General features: G+C 38.6%; 1 long non-coding RNA gene across 6 annotated transcripts; it reads left to right on the forward strand.

Annotated features, from left to right (window-relative positions):
• The first annotated feature begins 12317 nt into the window (after positions 1-12317).
• Positions 12318-18750, forward strand: LOC127796003 (uncharacterized). Of its 6 annotated transcripts, none has more exons than XR_008021904.1 (8): positions 12318-12943; positions 13135-13182; positions 13422-13574; positions 13706-13822; positions 14710-14782; positions 15309-15360; positions 17310-18299; positions 18608-18750. It is a non-coding gene; the product is annotated as an uncharacterized LOC127796003 (long non-coding RNA). The 6 variants fall into 6 exon arrangements; XR_008021902.1 differs by having other exon boundaries at positions 12318-12538; XR_008021900.1 differs by having other exon boundaries at positions 12318-13182.
• The last annotated feature ends 511 nt before the right edge of the window (positions 18751-19261 follow it).

The following is a 19261-nucleotide window of genomic DNA, read 5'->3' on the forward strand; positions in this document are numbered from 1 at the left end:
ATTAAATATTATATTTGGACTAAATTGGATTTGGGCCAAATATTAAAATAAATATTATATTTGGACTAAATTAGATTTGGGCCAAATATTAAATATTATATTTGGACCAAATTAGATTTGGGCCAAATATTAAATAAAATATATTTGGGCTTGAATTAGATTTGGGCCATAATATTTTATTTAACCTATAAAAGGATTGGGCCATTTAATTATATTTCTAGTTGGACTAGAATAAGCCCACTTATGATTCTAATTAAATTAGAATTAATGAGCTAGCCCAATCCATTAGGGTTTTAAAAACCCTAGGATATTTCATTATAAATATCCTTTTATAGGTTGCCCATTATTGAGGTGATTTTTGGTGTCGTTTTTCAAGAGTTGAAAAACGCATTGCCGTTCACTCTTCCCCGTTTCTTTTGGCATCGATTTGAAACGTGGGTGTTCTTTTACCGTCCATACACAAGCCGCGCAAAGGAGAAGGAGCTAGCACTCCTATTCCGCTCTCCTTGCCAACGGACGCGTGCCGCGTATCACGAGTTAGAGGCCGGACGCTTGGACGGCTCGAATCCGCGAACGACTCGATAATCTAAAGGTTAGATTTATTTATTTGTTTGTGAATGATTTGATTTCGACGTTGATCCAATCGCCGGGATCGGGGTAAGGTTCAAAATATTTGAACTACGCTGCTTGCCCCGTAGCGATCTTGCTTTACTTTCAGTGGTATCAGAGCCATCGTCGAAATATTTCAATTCCTTACGTGCGGATTCGGTTATGTTGTTATTTGTGAAATAATTAAATGATTGTTGCATTTGTATTTTTGGATTGCAAAACGTTTTTGGGTGAAGGGAAAAAGATCGTGTATGACACGAAAAAGAGCGAAACGGGGTTCGGGGTGCATACGGATGCACCGGGGCGTCGAAAGACGCGACCGAGCGGGGCCCGCGCGCGCTGGGCACGGCCTGGGGCGGCCTGGGCGCGCGCAGGGCCCGGCCAGGCGCGGCCGCGCGTGCGCAGGCAGCCCCAGCCGCGGCCGCGCGCGCGCAAGGCGGCCCCAAGCGCGGCCGCGCGCGCGCGCATCGCGCGGCCGGGCGCGGGCGCGACCCGCAACCCGCGGGTTCGACCCGCGCGGCCTTTGCGCGCCCCGCGCGGCCCTAGTGGGCCGCGCTCGCCCCCCAGCGGCCCCTGCTGCGCGGCCGGGCGCGCCAGGCGCGGCCCAACCGTGCCCAGCGCGCCCAGGCGCGGCCCATGCGCGCCCAGGCCTGGCAGCATGTTTGACATGCTGCCCAACCGCTTCCCGGCCCCTCCCGCTCCCTCGGGCTTCGGTTTGACCCTTCCCGGGGGTCCCCGTGAAGCACCCGGGCCGACCCTTCGGTGGCCCAGTGCGTTCCGTTCCCTTTTGGTGGGGCCCAGCCAAGTTGTTTGGCTATTTTTATTATTTTTATCCGATCCATGAGTGTATGACACTTATGGGCGGTGATTAAAATTGGGCCAGGGCAGTTAATTGGTTTATTTTTAATTATTGGGCTGCTAGTGTATGTTGGACATACATTGGTTGATCCAAGGCCTGTTGAGCCTTGTTAGTTAGACTAATTGATGGAGTCCAAGCCCAACACAATTAAAACAATTTTGTTTTTCCAAAATCATACAAATTTTTCAATTTATTGAAAGCGTTTCATTAAGTTTGAAATAGATGCGACAATTAATTAACATAATCTAAATGAATCAATTAGATTGATTGCATGGGTGTATGGTATGGATCGAGTCGACCATTTATTTTATGTTGGGAATGAATGCTTGTAAATTTGGTTTTTGAAATAGGGCCTGCGTGTCCTGCCTCTCTTATACTTTGATGTACATTCTCTTCTCATCTCACTCCCCCCGAATGTAACTCGGGGTTTCTGATTCTATGTAATGTATGTAGAATAGAATAGAGTAGCGATAGTTGTAGTTTGTATGAAGAGCAAGAGATGGAGCCAAATTGAAGACAAGATTCGAAGACCAATGAAGGCTTGAAGAATGTGCTTATGAAGCAAGATGTGATTCTTCACCTAGGTTTGACCCGCTAGCTTCCCTTCTATGGCTCGAGGGGACTAGCCGTAGTTATCCATACCATACACCGGTTTGAGTCGTTTATTATGCATTATTAATTTGATTAATTGCATGTGATGAGACCTAAATAAATAAATAATAAATCCCTCATTAATATTAAGCCAACTTGCCTTCCATCATTATGAAGCATTAGGTTTCTAGCTGGCACTTGATTTGTTGAGTCACTCAAGGTCATGTGTCACCTATGATTCCTATGCTTCATGGGCCATGAGATGTCCTTGAATGATGGGTCCGACTTAACTAGAAAAGTGGGGTTTGTTGAGTCACTCAAGGCCTTACTGAGTATAGAGGCAAAGATTGGGAGTCACATAAGATGTGCTTGACAAGGAGTTGTCAACCCAATGAATCTAGGAGTTGCATGGAGATGCAATTGGTAGCAAGTACCTACCTAATCGATCCTAGCACAATTTGTTGAGTCACTCAAGGTTGTGCGAGGGGAGATGGGATCCTAGCCTGCTAGGAAATCTTCCAACGGGATTTCCCTAGTTATGTCTTGAGGGTGGCAAACTCGTAGAAAATAGTGGGAGCAATCATAAAATGTTACTTCTTGCAATTTATGATTTCGTAATTCAATATGATTATAATAATATCTCTATTCAGTTGTTGATCCAGAATGTCTGGAAACATGTCGATAAGATCGATACTCGAGGGCAATAATACCTTCAACGGACTAATTTCTATGACTGGGAGATCATCTTGAGGATAGTCCTCATGTGTGATAAGATTCTTTATGCGATAAAGAGCTATCTTTTTACGAAGCCACCAGTTAAAGAAATAATAGCACATTAGGCCTGGACGTTGCACATGGGTGATATGATCATCGCTTGATATATCGTTTTGGCTGCCATGACCCCGAAACATAGGTCGCCACATAAGAGTTATGATACCTATGAGATCATGGCTAGGCTCAAGGATCATCTGTTGAGAAGCATGTCATGGAGATGATATGTTTTATCAATAGGTTGCTAGAGCTAAACTTGGGTATGGATGCCGAAACTTACCCTAGATTTGGTGCTACAGTCCCTCCTTAACGGCTATGGAAAAGACTCTTGGAGAGTGGTTATCCATACTTAGGGAGACCAAGCCTAAAATTGATTATAAGCCAAGAGAAGTGTTCTCTTAGTTGAAAGGCCCAAGGCGCACAAGGGCAAGCCCAAGAGTAAGAAAGCCAAAAAGGAAGAAGAGTTCTTCCATAGCGCAATCTGGAAGAGTCCAGAAGACTAAAACCCAAAAGGCAAAAAGGATGCAATCTATCTCCACTGTGATAAATCGAGAAGTGCAGAGTAAGAAGAGTTCTACTCAAGGCACTTCAGGTATTTATGTTATTGGAATTAATCTATTTACTTCTGATCAGTCCACATGAGTATTAGATACTGGATCTAATGCTCATACTTACACCTTTGTGTATGGGCTTAGGAGTACGAGGAGATTAATAATAGGAGAAGTGTACCTATACGTGAAAAATGGATCAAAAGTTGTTCCATTAGTTGTAGGGACCTATTTATTGACATTGCCCACAGGACTTGTATTAGAGTTACATAACTGTTACTACAATCCTAGTTTGACTAGGAATATAATTTCTAATTCTTGTTTGACAATGATGGATATTCATTTTTTTATTTAAAGGACAATAGTTGTTCATTTGATAAAAATAAGTTGTTTTATGGTAAAACAACAGTACGTAACAGTTTATATGTCCTTGATGTTGATACTCCTATCAATAACATAAATATTAAGCGACTTAAATCAGATGATTTAAATAGCACTTATTTATGGCATTGTTTCCTTAGCCATATAAATGAGACTCGCACATCCAACTTGTATAGAGATGGATATCTCGGCACATTTGATTATGAATCATATGGTGCTTGCAAATCTTGTTTACTTGGTAAGATGACTAAGTCTCTTTTTAAAGTAAAGGGAGGCTACATAAGTGCTAGGGCTTGTGCACATTGATGTGTGTGGGCCCATATCCATCCAGGCTCGAGGTGGGTATATCTACTTCATAACCTTTACTGATGATAGATCATGTTTTGGTTATGTGTATCTTTTAAGACACAAATCTGAGACTTTTGAAAAGTTCAAAGAATTCAGATTTGAAGTAGAGAAACAAACTGAGAAAAGTATCAAAGTACTTCGATCAGATCGAGGTGGTGAATACTTGAACAGTGAGTTTCTAGATCATCTGAAGTAGAATGTGATTCTCTCACAATGGACTCCACCTAGAACATCAGAGATGAATGGTGTGTCTAAAGGAGGAATCGGACCTTGTTGGACATGGTCTGGTCCATGATGAGTCGCGCTGAACTCCCTATTTCATTTTGGGGATACGCACTCCTCACCGCGATCTTTGTTTTGAACAGGGTTCCAACTAAATCAGTTACTCAGACTCCATATAAGATATGGAAAGGAAAGAAGCCAAATTTGTCTTTCCTTAAGATTTGGGGTTGTCAAATTTATGTTAAACGTGTTGACAGTAATAAGCTACAACCCAAATCGACGAGATATCTGTTTGTGGGATATTCAAGTGGATATTACTTTTATCACCCATGTGAACAAAAGGTGTTTTGTTGCCAAGCATGTGGTATTCCTTGAGAAGGAATTCTTAGATGCTGTGGCTAGTGGGAGGAATGTTAAGCTCGAATAAGATTCGAGGCGAACCACAAACAAATACTCCCCTCCAGGAACCCAAGAAAGATCACACACAAGAAGTTGTGTCAACTCCCCAACCTTCTACACAAGAACCTCATAGGTCGATGAGGGTTCGTTGCGAGCAAGAGAGATATGGATTTCTCATCTCGGCACATGGAGATATGCTTCTGGTTGTGAACGATGAGCCTACTACCTATGATGAGGCAATGTCTGACATTGACTCTGGGTTATGACAGATGAATGACAAAATAGCTTTCCTTAAAGGAAACCTGATCGAGGATGTGTATATGACACAGCCTGGTGGTTTTGTTACTCATAAACAAGCAAATAAGATTTGCAACTTGCAAAGGTCCATTTATGGACTAAGGCAAGCATCCCGGAGTTAGAATCAATGTTTTGATGAAAAGATCAAAAAGTTTGATTTTTCACAAAAGGGAAGTTGATCCTTGTGTTTACAAGAAGGTTAGTGGGAGCGTGGTAGTCCTTTTAGTCCTATATGTGGACAATATATTGCTCATAGGGAATGGTGTTCCCATGATGCAATTAGTTAAAATATGGCTTTCAAAATATTTTCTCCATGAAGAATTTGGGAGAAGCAGCCTATATTCTAGGAATAAGGATCTATAGAGATAGATCCAGGAGGTTGCTAGCACTCTCCCATAGTGCGTACATTGACAAGGTGCTAAAGAGGTTTAGCATGGAAGATTCTAGGAGGAGAAGTCTTCCCATGTCACATGGAATACATCTCTCCAAGGCTATGTGTTTGAAGACACAAGATGAGAGATAGGATGAGTCGAGCGCAATATGCCTTGGCTATTGGCTCGATCATGTATGCCATGTTATGTACGAGGCCTGATATCGCATATACTTTGAGCATATGTAGTAGATATCAAGTTGATCCAGGTTAGAAACACTGGATTGCTGTGAAAAACATTCTTAAGTACTTGTGAAGCACTAAAGAGATGTTTTTTGCCATATGGAGAATAAGAGCATACCATGAAGGGGTTCATGGATGCCAGTTTCCAATTTGACCATGATGATTTTAAATCACGTACAGTAGAAATTCATATTCTGCCTATATGGCTGGGCCATGAGTTGGAAGAGTTCCAACAAGAGATAGTGGCAGATTCAACAACTGAAGTCGAATACATAACAACCTTCGAAGCAGCTAAGGAGGTTGTATGGATCCATAAGTTCATTGATGAACTTAAAGTGGTGTCCAGCATTATTGATCTAATAACAGTTATTGGGACAATAATGGAGCCATCGCATAAGCGAAGGAACCACAGTCTCATTAACGGACCAAACTTGTATTGCGGCATCACCATATGATAATGGAGATTATCAGCTGAGGTGACATATGTAGAGAAAGTATCGACGGATGACAATGTCGTAAATCCCTTGACTAAAGCTCTGTCCCAGGAGAAACATGAAAGTCATGTTTGATCATCAGGTATAAGATACATGAATGATTGGCTCGTGCAAGTGGGAGATTGTTAGTGTAGGTGCTCTAGACCCAATCAGATTGGGCATGTTGTACACTGACAATTGTAATCATGTTATTATTTGAATAAGGAGTTATTCAAATTCACAATAAGTCATTCTATTAGTTTATTGTTATTATTGTAATAACCGAATGAAACTAGATAGAAGTCCATATGATGTATACTGTGAATAATCTATAAAGATGTGAGATGATGCATCACAGTTTATAGACATCATTAAACGTCCCAAGTCGTAGCAATGTCAAGAATGGACATTGACAATTGCGGTAAGACTTGTATGTGCTATGTTTTTGCTATGTGATAGCAATGGGGGTCTCACACCCATAGGCATGGGGATGCCTAGACAAGTACATAGGTGACTAATGTTGGAGAACGTGTCACTGGACATGACTCGCCATGAGAATCCATTTTGGTTAAATGTTGATGGAATTCTCATACGAGATGGGTGTAACTAATCCTTGGACCTGAGGTTGTCACGGTCATCTCATAAGAAGACCGGTTTGCTTTGACATCGTTTCGATGGGCCTAGACAAAGGCTGCACGTGGGCGATCGTTGGGTATATCATGAGGCTTATGGAGATGGGTGCATAGCCAAGATGGGACTCGTCTATCCCTTGATAGAGGATGATGTATCTAAGGCGCATTCGGTGGATATTCACTTTAAATCCATGGCCATGGTGAAAGAGATCAATAAGGAGTTATTGATTCACTTTCTATTAAGTGAAGATATCCGAAAGACCGAAGAAAACTCATGTGATCATTATCAAGCAACACATCGCCATACTTGAGATCACATAAGATGCATTGACGAGAGGATCGTATTACACGGTAACCATGCTCGTGAAAGGTTATTTGCGGATTATGAATCCTTCTGAATAATTGGGTAGGCATGACGCCTTGCTAGAGGCCAATCTTGTCTTATGTGTTCGTACCGACACATTGCCAACATATTCGGAAGCCTAATAAGTCATACGCAATAGGCACGGTCCCTGGCTTAAACTAGGAGAGTGGACGTATGGTTAAGTGGGACACTTCGGCAAGAAGTTGTGCCGTCGTATGTTCTCACGGAAAAAGAACAGATAGACGTAATGACGTCGATATGACGAGGAGTCGTCGTAATGGAAAGAGTTTCCTAAAAATGGCATTTGATTAAATTAGGAAGGAGTTTCTAATTTAATGATTTTCTATTTGTTGGAGTGGCAAATAGGAAATAAAATATTTTTGGGCTTAAGTTAATATTTGGACTAAATTAGATTTGGGCCAAATATTAAATTAAATATTATATTTGGACTAAATTGGATTTGGGCCAAATATTAAAATAAATATTATATTTGGACTAAATTAGATTTGGGCCAAATATTAAATATTATATTTGGACCAAATTAGATTTGGGCCAAATATTAAATAAAATATATTTGGGCTTGAATTAGATTTGGGCCATAATATTTTATTTAACCTATAAAAGGATTGGGCCATTTAATTATATTTCTAGTTGGACTAGAATAAGCCCACTTATGATTCTAATTAAATTAGAATTAATGGGCTAGCCCAATCCATTAGGGTTTTAGAAACCCTAGGATATTTCATTATAAACATCCTTTTATAGGTTGCCCATTATTGAGGTGATTTTTGGTGTCGTTTTTCAAGAGTTGAAAAACGCATTGCCGTTCACTCTTCCCCGTTTCTTTTGGCATCGATTTGAAACGTGGGTGTTCTTTTACCGTCCATACACAAGCCGCGCAAAGGAGAAGGAGCTAGCACTTCTATTCCGCTCTCCTTGCCAACGGACGCGTGCCGCGTATCACGAGTTAGAGGCCGGACGCTTGGACGGCTCGAATCCGCGAACGACTCGATAATCTAAAGGTTAGATTTATTTATTTGTTTGTGAATGATTTGATTTCGACGTTGATCCAATCGCCGGGATCGGGGTAAGGTTCAAAATATTTGAACTACGCTGCTTGCCCCGTAGCGATCTTGCTTTACTTTCATCACCAACCAGTCTATTCTACTTTTAGCCTCTTCTAACAATCCTGTGCAATGTGCCCCACTTGCTCGCACTTAAAACACACGATCCTCCATGAGTTTCCCACAGAAGTCATTTCTTTCTTCTTGGGAAAGTCTCTTCCATGTGTCCTTCCTCCCCACACACAAAACAATGAATCAGCCTTACCGAGCATTTCCTTCTTGGGTGGTTCTTCCTGCATTAGGGGCACCGCTTGCTACTCTAAAATTTTTTATTCCCTGGTTCAAGCTCCATATTCCATTTTGTCTCTTCAGACTTTATCAATCTTACTCATATAAGATCTCTTTCTGTGGTTAGAGCTCGATTCAAAGCCTCCTCGTAGGTATCAATGGACCAAGTACTCAGAGCTTGTTGTTACTCCACCTGCAGTACGGACAAGAACTTTTGTGTGCCTTCTGCTATTCATTCGTGTAATACCTGAAGTCTCTGTAAGAAATTTATAGCAAAGAAATAAAGTATCTTTTGATATAAGGGGACTCAATGAACGTATGTGTAGTTCTCGGGAAAATTTTTGGGAACAAAGGTAAAATTTCCAAAAGATTCTGGAGGCAAAAACAAGAAACCATTGTTCTAAGGACTTTTATTAGGTTCAATGCAAGTTTAAGGGCTCAAGTGTTAAAGAGGCAAAGTACTTTTAGGCTAAAGTGTGATACTTGAAAAAATTATAATATCTTAGGGGTGTAATGATGGAGCACAAATCACCATGTGAGGGCATAAATCTATAGGGACACATGGCGCGATATAGTGAATCTCATGATGAGTTCTTATCTCAACAAGACACATGGCGCAATCGGGTTCGTCGAAGTTGCCTATGAATATAAGGCTTTGGGGAGATCATTTTGGGCACAAAAAAAGCGGGAAATGATGAGATTTTGAGAGAGGAAACATTGCCAAAAGGAGAAATTATTTGCCAAAAATGATGAAGAAAAATGCCTCATTAGAAGGTTCGAGCTGTCGTCGTAAAGCATGCCAAACTACATCAAAACTACAAGGTAAGTCCAATTTCTCTTTATAATCCGGTAGAGGGTTAAATAAGGGTGTCGTAGGTTCAAACGGAGCTAAAACAAGGGAGTTATGGCTAAAAAATCAAAAGGAGACGAAACTATGCGGTTCTTAAGGGTAACGCTTGTAGCTCACGCGTTGGCAAGGGATTGCGCGTGTGGACGAGTCAATCACCTTCTGACGGCACGTGAGGGGGCATTCATGCTCCATTTTTTTGTGAAAAATTCTAGTTTTGTTCCTTTTATTGTTCCCTACAACCTTATGTAATAATATTTAAGATTTGGTTTGCAAAAACTTGTGATTTTTTACAGAAAACCATTCCTGAATACTGTAAACAGTGCACCACCGAGTCCAAAACAATAAGGTGGGTGTTTCTTGCATATTTTTGCTACATCCCGGTCATTTCGGCTTCATATAGGTAAGGGTGTTAACTACATGGCATGTTTTCCTTTAAATCGAGCATTTTCCCTTACTTTGGTATGCATCACCGTGGTGTGTGTGGCTAGTTGATGTCAAGACCATCAAGTTAGACTAGGGAAGTGGTCACGTGAGTTGTCAAAACATGATGGATCGGCAAGGGTGATCGCAACACCTCGACATCTCTACCACATGGGAGGTTTCATGTCATTTTTGCATATTTCATTTGCATGCACGTATTTTTTTCTTTGATTCACTCACTAAGATGTTCATATCTTACATCGGCATATTCAAATGTGCCAGGTGCCCCAGGAACGAGCAAGAGGAAAGGAAAGGAATTGGTCCTCAGATAGCTTATATTTTTTTTAGACTTTGATTGTAAAAGCACCTTGTACATATACGTGTTGTTTTGTGCTAAACAATGTCTCTTGTAATCCTAGTTTCCTACTTTGTAACAAGACGTGTCATGTTGTACTAATGCTAAGAGCACGTAGTGGGACCCCTAATTATTTAGCTTATGGTTTTAGCTTTCAGGTTCGATCCCTTTGCTTTTGTTGGCAAAGGTGTAATACCCGGTATTACATGGTATTGAAAATAAATAAGTTTTGATTATTTTGGACAAGACCTCGGGTGGTCCGGGAAGCCCAAGAGTCGGTATCGAGAAATAAATTAATAAAATTGCCGAATTGGCGGCTGGGAGTGCCTCGGGACTTGGATGTCCATGGAAGAGGGCAAGAGATTGACAAGCGTCTCAGGATGAGATTGATGACGCTGGAAGCAATCCGACCGGGAATAATTTTTGGAATTAATTTTGTAGAAGCCTGAGTAGGTGCCAATACTGAATAATCGGAGGGGACCTCCTGGAAGCTGAGGGGACCCTAGGGGTGGTTCAGTTTTCTAAGTAAGGCAACCCTTAAGTGTTTTCGGGTCGAATTAAGATTCTGTGCAGGCGCAGGGAAGAAATTGGCTTTATCGAGTAAAAGTCAAATTATTAATTTTGGAGAATTAATGTTTTGGTGGCTTTGGGGTAATTAATTAAAATCTTGGGAGGGTCCAAGTATAATTATTGGAATCCGCAAGTGCAATTAATATTTTCTTAAGTGAAATTATGATAAAAATAGGGGATTAATGTGTAATATAGTGTATATATATATATATATGCGCGCGGGCTTGCTGGCCAAGTCTCCAATAGTGCGCCTCCCCTGATATTTGAAATGGCATTGGATCAAAATAGAGAGTGGGAAAGAGAGATCGCGAGAGCGTGAGGATGAGCTCGAGAGAGAGAGCATAGCCGAGAGAGTGAGAGTGATGGTGCGAGTGAGAGTGATGAGGGGCCGAGCGGCCATGGCAGTGACTACCATGGCCGATGATGGATGAAGAAGGCAGCAACAGGCGGAGCAGCCAGGCGTGCGTGCTGGAGCTCGGGAAATGGTCGATGGCAGCGGTGGCTCGCGCGGAGGCGGCCTGTGGTGGCTAGCGGCGGCAGAGGAAGCTGGCGATGGCTGGAGCAGCAGGAGCGTCGGCCATGGAAGCTTCAGCGAGCAGGCAGCATGTGCGCAGGGGCAACCAGCCGAGGTAATGGTGGCCGGCCGATGGTCGCGCGATGGTCTGGGAGCAGCAAGCGACGCAAGGAGCTGGCTAAGGCGGTGGCTGGCAGCGTTCGACGATGGCTGTGCGTGGAGGCGAGGCCGTTCGCGAGAAAGAAGAAGAGTAGGTCACGTGTGCGGGAAAGAGAAGAAGAAGAAAGCACTGTGCGCGCGCGGAAGCCAGGGAAGAAAGGGAGAGGAAAAAAAAAAGAAAAAGAAAATAAAAGAAAATCTGGAAATAAAGGAGAAGAATAAGGGAAAATCCCGAAAATTTCCAGAAAAATTGGGGAAAAGTCTGAAAATTAGTTTGAGACACGAGGAGCGTGTCAGAAAATTGAAATCGGGATTTTAGGTGCGAGGTGGTGGCTCAGGAGACATCATCGGAGTAGGCATTTTTGGATTTCTCCTCCGGAATAGTTGAGGTAAATTTATAATTTCTTTTCGAGTTAATTTCCCTTATTTGAGATAGTGATATAATGTGAAGTGTTGATTTAATTGAACCCTCGGGTGGGGTTGTTTGGAAATTATTAAACGGGCTGATGTATCACTACAACAAAAACAGACATTAACGACCAAAAATTAACGACGACATTAGTTTTGGTCGTTAATGTAGTACTATTAACGACTAAATATAAATCCCGTCGTTATAAGATAATTTTTAACGACAGGCAAAATAAGTCGTCGTTAATATACCATTTTCCCGTCGTTAATGATTAAAATTTTTAATTCGAACCATAAAATAATAAAAAAAACTATTAAAATTTAACTAACACTTATATAAGTAATTCTTAATATAATTATATTTTTCTATAAATACAGAAATATAATTATTAAACTATAATAATTGAGCATTAGCTATTTATTGATAATATAATATGTTAAAAAAACATAAACATATTAAAAAGAATACATAAACATATTCAAAAGAACATATAACATACTATTTTTTATTAAATTATTAAATATTAAAAAAAACAAATAAATTAAAGAGCCAGGAATCCCCCGCCTCTTTCTTGGCTAAAATCCCCCCTCCCCCAAAAATCTCCAAGTGCCCAATCCTCCCCCAAATCCCTAAGTCCCCTTCTTTGGCTCTTAGCTCGCCATCGCTCGCTGCTAGCCCTCTCTGGCTCTCACCTCGCCCTAGCTTTCTTGCCGTCACCTCTCGCCCTCGCTCGCTGCTCGCTCTCTCTCGCTCTCTTGCCCTCGCTCTTGCGTCTCACTTGTTGCCTCGCTGACGTGCTGATGTATTTTTTCGTTTTGCCGTGTTTTTTCTGTTCCGTTTTGTTGTTCTGTTCTTCTGTGTTTTGTTGTATTTTTCTATTCTGCTAGCAACATCTTTTCTATTTTTATTGATTTGTTGTGTTAATTTCTTGTGGTTTTTATCATGCATCAATTTACTGCCTAATGTCATCCATTAACTAATTGTCGCTATGCAATTATTTCATTTTCTATAATGCTGATACTACTTCCAGACTTTCATGCATCTTGCTCATAATAAACTAATGTCTAAATAAAAGAGGAAACATATATTGTATACTTTGGCTGAACCATTAGGGGAGTTGGAGGAGCGGGTTGATCTCTACGGACCCAGAGTAAAAGAGGAAACACCCAATTATTGCAAGAGCTTACCTCGTAATTATTCTTTTGAGGTGAAAAAACACTCAACTATATATCATAGGATAGTTCGGTTGGTTTCTATAATCTTTCCTCGTATTCTTTTGTTAATGTGTATTACATCCTTTTAGTCTTTTTGAAATTCTATATCATGTTGACTAATATTAACTGTCGTGGCTATGAGCTCTCTGTTTTAACATTTATTAACAAACTGTTTTCCTGCAAGGTTGATGTTTCCAACATAATCAATTATTCTCTCGCATATTGGCCAAAGGTACCATTTTATAAGTTTTCTAGGGCATGAAAATATATGGAAGTTTCTTGTATTGCAGTGAATTTCTTTTACAAAACATTAGTGTCTGAACTACAGGTCACTGACAATCACACACAAATTGTATGTCTACATTGTTGCTTGATTGTATCCTTATCCTCAACTTTAAATCCATAGCTGCATTGTTGCTTGATTGTATAAGCTCTCCTAAAGGAAAACATGCCATTTGTTCCTTAAAACAGGTCATGTCATGCAGATTAGCATCCACAATTTTTATATTTGTAATGCTGCCAATCCTTTGCAGTAGCATAAATTGACAAAGAAGCAGATATTCAACCATAGATATTCAAGGGTTCTGTTCATTATGCATGGGCAAGTGTTCCCACATACCCTAGGTACTCGATGCATTCCCTCAATTGCTACGATGCTGATGTTTTCTTTCTATATTTTTTATGATGGAAGATTTTAGTTTTAAATGTTTCTCACTAGATTCCATGTTGTGTTATTTTTATCTGAAAATGGCTAGTGGAGTGATTGGATTTCTGATATGCTCAATGTGGATTTTATTCATCCTATCAATCCTATTAAAAAAGTAGAGGGAGGACTGAAGTTTAGAAGAGAGCTGAGGTTTTACAACTCTGAGGTAGTTACACTCCCTCCCTCCCTCCCTTGGGACATAATCTATTTTTTTCTTAGTAATAATTTCTTGATAATGGTAACTTTATTTCTATTTTTGTCTTTTATTATTACAGTTACTGACTTATAAAAAGAAGGATATTAGTAATTGACTTTTACAGTTAGATTTACGCTTGACTTGAATTTTAGTACTATAGAATTTGTTTAAGTTGAGATAAAAGAAAAGGATATGTGATCAAATTGTTACAGTTGATTGCACATGAATTTTATTACTACAAGTATTTCTTAATTTTGCAACTGCTAAAATTCTAACATGCTTTTGATGACCAAGAGATAATTATAGATAAGTTTTCATATTCAAGTACTTATATGGTTTATTTCTTTTCTAGATAATTGTATGTTCTCAATTATTTGCTTCAAACATTTTATGTTCACGCTGGAATAATAAATTGTTTACTGTACAATACAGCAAACCTCCATGAACAACACTTGACCTTTTTGATGAAGTGAGGAATTTGAGCTATTGTTTGCACAAGTTGCTAGGCTTCTCTTGGATCCTCCTCTCTCTAGCAGCCATTTAAACAGATACCAATTGAAGTAATTAACTTATGCTGTAATAGAACGTGTTGAACTGAAATTACTGCCCTTTATTAAGTATGACTCTCTTACAAACTAGTACACATAACTGGTAGTTGGCCAAATGCTTAATTGAGTCAACAACTGTCATTATTATTAGAATTTTCTCTGTCACTTTGTTACTAGAACATTATATGCATGCAGCACTAGAAAGAAATATGTGAAAAATCAATGTTCTGACTAAATATTGCAGAACCAATCTCACGTAAGGCATGCCTTTTAAATTCAATAATAATGGCTTTGTTTATTAAATTTTAGGAAGCATTTGCTGTTGTGAGAGAGGCTTCAAAGAGGGTTCTTGGCATTTGACCATTTGATGTGCAATTGATAGGTAAATTTTTATTAAATTATATATTTTCTTCTTTTGACACGTTAATTATTTTGTTGAGTTGTGTTTTATTTCTTTGGAATTGTCTTCTTCCCTAAACCTGGAGAATGCTTTTGGACTTGCTCACTTGTGTTTTAACATTTGCCAAAAGACAAGGAAAAAGATGCCAGTAGCAATTTTAAGTTATAAAACATAGCATGTTTTGAATCTATAATTGTTGGATACCCAATGTTGGCAATGAATATTTCTTTATTTCATATTTAACTTTGAATGCCCCTGAACCTACTATTAATTTTTAATTATACCCTACCATGCATTTGAAGTAATTTTATTTTCAAGGTTACACACATGGTTTGCATGGTTATTTTAGCTGAATCTAGAATGGTTATGTTTGTGGTCATATTCTCATACTTCAGTTGAAGCTCAGCACCAATTATATGTACATGAATACTGGTAGTGTTTTTATCCCATATTCTCGTGCTTTGTAATTTAATCTATCTCTAATATTATCAATTTTTGTTGTATCTAGTACGATGGATAGGAATTGGATGCGATTGGATGATAGACCAACATTGTTCGAGGTATGTATCCTGTGAGTGATAGGATTTAATCACTCCCTCCGGGTGGTGGGTGATCACCCATTTTTTTAAATTTTGAATGCTTAGTACTATATGCATCCTGTGAGTGATAGGATTTAATCACTCCCTCCGGGTGGTGGGTGATCACCCCTTTTTTTAAATTTTGAATGCTTAGTACTATATGTATCTTGCGAGTGATAGGATTTAATCACTCTCTCCGGGTGGTGGGTGATCACCCATTATTTTTATTATTATTAATGTTTAGTGTTATATGTATCCTGTGAGTGATAAGATTTAATCACTCTCTTCTGGTGGTGGGTGATCACCCATTTTTAAAATTTTTTAATGCTTAATACTATATGTATCCTGTGAGTAATAAGATTTAATATGTAACGACTTGTCTAGTGAGCCTTAGATGTTAATTATATTTTTATATAGTGTGTTGTATGTGGGCTTGTTAGATGCCAAAAGTAAGTTATGGGTGAATAAGAGGGTATGTCTTTAATAAACAACTCATGGTCTATTCTTTTCTAAATTTTTTCATAAGATTCCTTTAAAGATTTTGTTGTAAGTTTTTTTTCCATGCCTATAAACATCATATATAAATAATTATGTTTTTAGAAATTAAATTAGATTTTAGAAATCTTTATTTTCTTTTTAAACTAAGAGAAATTTAGAATTGCCATGAATGTAAAAAATGGGTGGTTGCAGACAATGGAAGGTCGTTTAGAATTGTAGCACCAAATAAAGCTAGTTTTGTTGAATTTGTGATAGAGATACACATCAGTCACAGCTGTTAGAAAAATGGAACAAATTCACCAAAACTTCTAGAATAAAATTTTACCAATTTCACAAAATCTTCCTAATTTGTAAGAATTTTCAAGAAAGCTAAATATGTAAATAACTGTCCAAATTGATCAAAACTAGTGACACAAAAGACACAAAATTTTTACTCTCTAGGTAAGTCAAGATATGGGAATAAAGGCTCTTATACCTATCAACACAAAGCTATGAGATCTTAATAATGTTTTCTAAAGAATTGTGAAAGTAATAGAGCAACCATCACTTGTGCATTCCTGAAAATGAAGCTAGAAGAAGCCGCAAGCAATTTCATTAACACTTATTTATATAAGACAATAACTATACTGTGTATCTGATATTTATATACAATGTCAGCTTATGCTTGTAGAACGCATATTTTGCATATCACATGGGCATACGTGTTGAATACATTTACAGCATCTATTTTGGAATGTCCATGCTTAATGGCTATTGGATGCTTCCTTTGCTTTCTTACAAAGGCTATCGTATAGATGCTAGGGAAGCTAACATATGAGCAGATTTTGAGTCTTCGTAGAGAGCATTAATGTATCAATCATGATTCATACATATATATATTTATATAAAACCTAAAAAGCCTTTAAAATTTTAATATAGGATCTGATTTAGTGATTTCTAATGCTGTAAAAAAAAAAAAGATAGAATTTTGAAATATAGGATTTGAATCATTCCAATATGGATTCATGGATTACTGGAAGGAGATTTTATGTTTGAAAGTTGTTGCACGAAGAGAAAGTGGCTTTTTGATTTGTGAGATTAGTCATGAATGCAAAAAATGATATACTTGCCATCTTCCAAATATTTTATGTTGGGTCATAGGACTAATGATCTTATAGAAGATATGGTCATGGATAAAGATAATTCACAGATTAGAATTCATATAGGTGGCCCCATTCCATAGAACTAAGGCTTTGTGTTTTTGTTAATCTACATCTCAATCTACTCTATATTTAAGGATTTCTATGTTTTGGTACATTTTAGTGATTGTATGTTATGTAGTTTGTGATGGAGACATTTTGGGCTTTATTAATTCTACTTCTAACATTTTATAAAGAAAACATGAATATTTCTTTGACTCTAATTTCATGTTTTATTTATTTGTTTTTTTGTAGGTTAATGAAACAACAAGACTCTAAAGGAAGCAACTGCTGTCTTGGAGTACATGAACAGATTTATGACTTTATAGTGTTTTGTTGTACATTAGTTTTGAATAGTGTATATAATTGACAAAGTGTTAGTTTTAGTTGAACATATTTTTTGGTGTAATTTGTTAGCAATTAACACTTATATATATATACTACTTTTGGTGTGTAAATGCTAATGGATAATGATTACTTTGGTGTTATTTGAATGACATGTTTAATTTTATGAGTTTTATTTCAATTTGATATGGATAATGATATATAGGTTTGGTGGTTTATATCAAAACATGATGTTTTTGTCATTGATGACTAGTAACTGTTTTCATACTATTAAAAAAAATAAAAAAATAAAAAATATTTTTTTTAACGATAGGAATCATATTGTCGCTAATTGTTCACATTATTAACGAGAGGAAATATTATCGTTATTAGTTTGTGTTTTGATAACTAAAAAGTTATTTTTAACGACAGGAATCATACGGTCGCTAATTGTTTAGACTATTAACGACGGAAAATATTGTCGTTATTGACTTATAATTTAGTAGTTAATAATTATTTTTAACGACGGGAATCATATTGTCGCTAATACAATTAATGACGGGTTTATCATTCCCGTCGTTAAAGACTTTTATCCTCGGAGGCAATAACGACGACTGACGATGGGAAAATTCCCGTCGTTATAACTTTTTAACGACCGAAAATCAACTTTCAACGACTGATTTTTCCGTCGTTAAAACCCGTTTTTGTTGTAGTGTATGCCGTGGTTGGTTGTTGGAGATTATGTTGATGGTGATTTTGCGATGTGTGGCAAAAATTGAGGGCATTGGGTTAATGCCGGATGTTAATGGGTTGAGTTTTTGTGTGTTTGCCTCTAGGTTCGACCGGGAAGGCAGTGATCCTAGAAGAACTCGGAGTTCAGGCTGAAATTCGTGCCGAGGCAGAGATGAGGCTTCGATCCAGGTAAGGGACGGCCCCATGTGGAGGTGGCCTTGCAAGTTGGTAAATGTGTTTGATAATATTTTTATGTTGCATTGGCATGTAGTGGTTATATCTTGTGTGATGCAAGCTCCAGTGGACCTGTGGCCATAAGGAGGACTAGTGGTGGGGGCTGATAGGTTGATGCCTCAAACCTTAGTGGGTTGTGAGGATGTGTGAGCCTAGCCTCATTTGCATGCATTTGGCATACATAAACATGATTATATTCATATTTACATGCATTGCACCCTTACTGAGTCTTTATGACTCATGAGGTTTTACCTCATGTGTAGATATTGCAAGTCCAGAAGTAAGCAGGGATGGCGCCGGGAGGCTGTTGTGGCAATTAAATTTGTTGCCCGAGATGTGTTGTTGTGTATTCCCTTGTAAAATTTTTATACGTATTCATGTAATTGAGTGTAAGCGATATTGAGCATTAGATGTATTTAATTGTTATAATCATCATAGTGTGATAAATGATTGTGAGATGGTTCTTTGGATATGGCTTAGTTGGCCAATATGAGTTTCGGACCAAGTAAAGATTAGCAAGGTACGTTCTCATAAATCCCCAATACTCAACGAAGTGTTTGTATGTTAGCTTGTGCCTGGGTCACCTCTGGCTTGCTATGGGGCGAGCTGAAGAGATGTGAAGCTCACTCGGGTTTCGGGTCTCAGTCCGCTGTGTTTTCTTGATTGAGTTGGGATCGATTCTTGAGTGGAGCGAAGGGAAGGACGAAGCCTAGTTCCCACCTAGGGCGTTTCTCTTGAAACATAGTCCAAGCCTTCAGTTGTGGTTTGATAGGTGAGTAATCTGGTCGATTATTTACCAGTGGCGCTCGTAAGTGGGAGCGGGTCGTTACAAAAGGCTTCCATAATGCCCATTCGATTGTCATTTGGTTACTGGCATCATGCATCTTTTGCATCTTTATGTATGAATTTTTGAGAAA

Source organism: Diospyros lotus, chromosome 2 (genome assembly GCF_014633365.1).
Source record: "Diospyros lotus cultivar Yz01 chromosome 2, ASM1463336v1, whole genome shotgun sequence".
In the NCBI taxonomy this organism is placed as follows: Eukaryota; Viridiplantae; Streptophyta; class Magnoliopsida; order Ericales; family Ebenaceae; genus Diospyros; species Diospyros lotus.